The following is a 6,000-nucleotide window of genomic DNA, read 5'->3' on the forward strand; positions in this document are numbered from 1 at the left end:
ACTATTTATCAGACCACCGCTAGCGATGGTAATATCTGGCGAGCTATTGCAGGTGCTTATAATTCTGGTGGGGGCTTCGTCATTCATTGTGCAGAATGTCTATCTGTTCTGCCAGCTCCATCCCCCTACGATCGTTTGACAGGCAGGAATGCCAAAGATCGTGATGCGCGTGAAAGTCGCCTAGCACCAAACGGTTTTCACCACGAAGTAGCGCATCTATATTCGGATGATATCCTGTTGGGCAACATGTAACTAGGGGGATGTATATATTAAATATTTCGAGCTCGACATCGCCTGACCGGACAGCTATACCCTGACATTCTAGGGTGGTGTCCCTGCGGTCGATGTCAACATCGATTAGACGATATTGCACGGTGTTGTGCAATATGAAGGCTAGGCCTCCACCATTATCCCGCTCGCGATCCTTACGTAAAACTCAGAAGAACTCCTGCACAACTCAGAAGATCTGAGTGGCTGTTTAGCTTGGTTTCTTGGACCGCAGCTATCGTTACGCGCTCCCGGCTCATAAATGCGGAGTCCGTTGCAGCTAAATTGTAAGAGTCGCGTTTGTTGCGGGTGTCCAGTCGTGATCCTAGGGGTGAGTGGGGTGCGTGTAGGGGGTGGTTGTTGCAGCTGTGCTATCCGCATGGGCGGTTGTCGCACTGTGGTGTTGGTTGGCGACGCCACTGTATGTGATTGCGGAGGCAGACTCCTACAGCATGGGGCAACATATGACGCACTCCACTCTCGTGTGGTGCGCAGACCAGAACACGACAGAAAGTGACACCAGCCAGTACAAAATTGCACTTGACTGATGTGACATTCCGGCGTATTATGGTCTGACACACGGAAGAGATTGTGCGAGGAACCAGGAGTTGCTGGGTGGTTCTCGCACGGGGATTGGAGCTGGATGAAGGTTGGGGGAGGTTGGTCAGATTGGGAGTTATGCTGTCTGTGTGAGCTCCTTGGGACCGTGGAGGTCCTATCTTGGCCACTCGACTGGAGTGGCAGCGCAGTGCGCGAACATGGCGTAGGTTGCACAGCCGTTGAGGCAGATGTCGCATTATTGCGTTGACAGCATGGGGCCACGTAACTCGTGGTCCACTCCCTGTGTGTCTTAAGGCCTGAACAGGTCTTAAGATGGCTCCATCCATTGCATGTATTGCACCTAACCGAGGTGGAATTTGGCTGGAGCCTTTTTGCGCATACGCAGTAGTAGAATTCCTCGGGGCCCGGGTTGGACTCGATGTCAGCACGGGTCAGGAGGATACGGAGCAACCCTGCTGCTAGGCGTTGTTCCAATGACGACAAACTTAATCTAAAACTTACCGATCCAAACAGGGTTAGATCGCCGAAATAACAGCCCTTGGCCGGATAAAATCCGGGTCAATTCCGGTATCGCAGAACCGGCTGTTGTGGGAAAAAAGAATCGCAACCATCGGTCGTGGGCTTCTTGACGACGTCTCGGAGGTTGCACAGATAAAACTTGTCTCACTGATGAAGTTCATCAGAAGTACGGGGTGGTTCAGAGAGGAGCCAATAGAGTGAGGCGATCACAGTCCCAGTGGTATCACAATGGGCCTCCTAAAGGCCTAAGTGTGTCGAATGACAGCCACTTTACCTATCCTACCTACCTAGAGAATATTTGGTCACAAGGTGGCATACTTTAAACGTATTATTCACGCAAAGTTTTACGCCGATATAATCATTATTGCTTGATTTGCAAAGTGGAAAGTGAAAGAATCAAGTGGAATTTAAAATGGTGTCATATGGAAAATAGGCGTGGTTGTAATCCGATTTTGCCCATTTTCGCACCATAACATAGAAATATAAAAGAATGTTATGTACCAAATTTGATTGAAATCGATTAAAAAGATCCCAAGATATGGGTTTTCACCTAAAAGTGGGCGGTGTCACGCCCACTGTCTAATTTTGAACGCGGTTCCTATAAAGTCATCTCATACCATCTCTGAGATAAAATTTAATGTCTCTGGCGTGTTTAGTGCTTGATTTATCGCGCTTTTAGTAGTTTTTAACAGTACCGTTACATGGGGAGGGGGCGGGGTTGTCACCCGATTTCACCCATTTTCACACCGTAGGTAGAGGTGCTAAAAACATTTGCTTCCAGTGACTTTTGTTATTATAGCTTTAGTAGTTTAGGAGATATGCAGATTAAACCTATTAGGGGCGGGATCACGCCCACTTAAAAAAAAAATTTGGTAATTATGTACTTAATGACCCCCACTTCGGAGGGGGTTGGGGTGAAGGGAGTCTGTGATATACAATTTCAGTGGATTTAGCCGTCGGCCACCCTTCAAAAAAATTATATGAAGGGTTAAAATTTCGTAAAAACAGCATATTCCCAAATTCAACCCTGGTCGGTCAAAAACCGGGGTGTTCATAATTCAATCGCGTCAAACTCCTTTCTGCACTGGCGGCCTTCGGCCGCGCTTCAAAAAAATAACCCTGGTCGGTTCAAAACCGGGGTGTTCATAATTCAATCGCGTCAAAATCCTTTTCGCTGCTGTTTGTGCAGAAAGGAGTTTGACGCAATTGAATTATGAACACCCCGGTTTTGGACCGACCAGGGTTATTTTTTTGAAGCGCGGCCGAAGGCCGCCAGTGCAGAAAGGAGTTTGACGCGATTGAATTATGAACACCCCGGTTTTTGACCGACCAGGGTTATTTTTTTGAAGCGCGGCCGAAGGCCGCCAGTGCGGAAATGAGTTCGACGATCTCCGATATTCATTCATTCCATAAAAACGCGGCACAAAAGAAATTTTGACTATTATATTTCTTCAGTATATTTTTTTCATAAGAAAATGTTTAACACACTGAACTGGTAATTACAGCTAAGAGATCTGAATTCTACAGAATTTTGCCGCTACAACAACAACAACAACTAAGTGACTTGAATATGTGATATGTGCAAAATGTGTAAATAAATATTAAAAAATATACATAATTTATTGAAAAAATTCACTTTATGGAGAGAAGTTAAGGTGATATATATCCCAAAGGCTGGCAAAAGCTCACATATTAATCCAAAGGATTTTAGACCAATTAGTCTTTCATCATTTCTTTTAAAAACGCTGGAAAGTATAATAGAAATACATATAAAGGACATACTAAACCCAAAAAAAATGGCAGTTTCGCAGCATGCGCACTCGAAGGGTAGATCCACAGAAACGGCATTAAGCTCAGTGGTAGCAAAGATTTAAAAGTCTCTGGAAATAAAAGAATACACCTTCGTAGCCTTCCTAAGCATAGAAGGTGCCTTCAACAACATCCAGCCGAAGGCCATATTGAGCGCGCTTAAAGATCTGGGCATATCTGCGCCTCTCCGGAAATTAATTGAACAGATGCTCTTGGGCAGGTCAATTATTTCAACGCTGGGAGCTTCAACGATGCACAGATCTGTACGAAGGGGTACACCCCAAGGAGGCGTGTTATCCCCACTTCTCTGGGTCCTGACAATGAATAAAATGCTTGTGGATCTAGAAAAGAAGGGGGTACATGTTGTGGCCTACGCTGATGATGTGGCAGTCTCGGTTAGGGGCAAGTTCCCGAACACCCTCGCTAGTCTTATGCAGACAATATTAAATGAGATTAATCGATGGGCCGTATCATGCGGACTGAATTTAAATGCTAGCAAGACAGAACTAGTATTGTTCACTAAGAAACACAGTACTCCCGAAATCACGCCGCCATTTTTAAATGGCACAAGGCTAACGATAGGAGATAAAGCAAGCTACTTGGGACTAATTTTGGACAGGAAGCTTTCTTGGAAACAAAAATTGGAAGCGAGGGTAAAGAAAGCTGCTACAGCGCTTTACACATGTAAAAGAATGGTGGGCCCAGGTGGCTCACTGGCTGTACACAGCAATTGTAAGGCCGATCATGACCAACGGGATAGTAGTATGGTGGCCAATTACAGAAAAGAAATATGCGATTAGAAGCATGGAAAGTATACAAAGAGCAGCTAGTATTTGCATCAGTGGAGCTCTTAGAACTACGCCAAGCCAGGCACTCAACATAATTTTACACTTGCTGCCAACAGATTTGTATTGCAAGCAAATGGCAGCGAAGTCAGCTCTGCGACTGAGGGAATCCTCCTTATTAGTCGCCAGCAACAAGGGGCATTCTATGATACTTAGGAAGTTCCCGTTTCTTCCCATAACTACGGATTTTCGCAATCCTAGGGAGCTGAACCTAAATCCGGTCCTCAATATTGCCTTCGCCTCCAGAGAGGAGTGGGAAAGGGATGTAGTGGACAAGGAAGCAGGGATAAGCTTCTATACGGATGGTTTCAAACTGGATAACCGAGTAGGCGGCGGTGTCTTCTCGGCTAAACACGATACCAAAATCGCCTTCCGGTTACCAGACCACTGCAGTGTCTTCCAAGCAGAGGTCACTGCAATTAAAGAAAGCCTTCTTGTACTAACAAAAAGCGTAATCACAACAATAAGTGTATTTATATATACAGACAGCCAGGCGGCTTTGAAATATCTGATGTCTCATAGGATTTCGTCGAAGACAGTGAACGATTGCCATGATCTTCTAGCGGATCTGTCATCCTATTTCACGGTAAATCTGCAATGGGTTCCAGGACACAGTGACATCCCTGGGAACTGCGTAGCAGATGAACTAGCCAGAACAGGCACCACCCTACAACTAGATCTTGGTAAGGTGGACATAAATATGCCTCTGGCTACGTGTAGATACCTAATCGACAAATATGTCATTAATATAGCCGAGTGTCAGTGGAATCAATCCCTGACCTGCTCAACCAGCAGGCAAACGTGGCAAGAATGGAATATGAGACGCACATGACGACTGTTAAAATTCAAGAGGAATGATATAAGAACTCTCGTAGAAGTACTAACAGGCCACTGTCTAATAGGCAGACATGCAAGTAGACTTGGCGCGCCATATAACGACTATTGTAGAAGCTGTCAGGAAGTAGAAGAGGAGGAGACCATTAAACATCTTCTATGCGATTGCGCAGCACTATATAGGAAAAGAATGTTGTTGTTGTTGTTGTAACGGTTACCTAATCCCCGTTTGGGTGATAAATTTTAGATTCGTTGTCGTCGAGGTCATCTAACGGAAGGCCCAGGAAACGAGCTGTTTCGACGGGGTCGGACCATAGGGAGAGGGGTGTTAGATGAGTGGGGTTTGTTGGGCATGCAAAGAGGTGGTTAGTGTCATGCGGAGACTCATTGCATGCAGTACATATGTTTGGTATGTCAGGGTCTATTCTGGATAGGTAGGAGTTTAACCTGCTACAGTATCCAGAATGATGTTGCGCGAGGGTCACTCTAGATTCGCGAGGCAACTCGAGCTCTGTGTCTGCTATGGGTGGTGGTTTGACTCGTATTACGCCATTCACTGAAAGGGAGTCGGTGAAGGTGTTAATGGCTCCACTGTGAATGGCGGTCAGTGCCTGTCTGAAGTTAGTTGCGTCCGAAGTCTGGTCGGCGTAATGTCTAATGTCGTCGACGTAGTCAAGGAAGGACCTCTTGATGTTCCTAGGAGGCGGCTAAGCTACAAGCAGGCGACTGCAGGGGTGGTTTTTACGAAAACATCCCAGCAGAAACTGCTTGGAGAGGAGCTCGTTATGTTCCTTAACCAGAAGCATACTGGCCTCACTATGTAGGTGTTCGATTGGAGACATCAAGAGGCATCCCGTGATAGTCCGGAGTGCAGTGTTCTGACAGGTCTGAAGCTTCTTCTTCTGCGTGTCACTGCATCCAGGCGACCATATTGCGGCTGCATTATTAAGGACCGGCCGGCTGATTGCCTTGTATGTTGCCAACAACGTTTCTTTGTCTTTTCCCCATGAGCTGCCGGCAAGCGACTTGAGGATTTTGTTGCGGCTCTGTACTTTGGCAGTTATCGCGGTCGTATGAGGAGTGAAAGAGCACAGACTGTCCAAAGTGACGCCTAAAATTTTAGGGTTATTTACTGTCGGAATTTTTGTGCCATCGACTGAAATGT

This window comes from Bactrocera oleae, chromosome 3 (assembly GCF_042242935.1).
Source record: "Bactrocera oleae isolate idBacOlea1 chromosome 3, idBacOlea1, whole genome shotgun sequence".
NCBI lineage: Eukaryota > Metazoa > Arthropoda > Insecta > Diptera > Tephritidae > Bactrocera > Bactrocera oleae.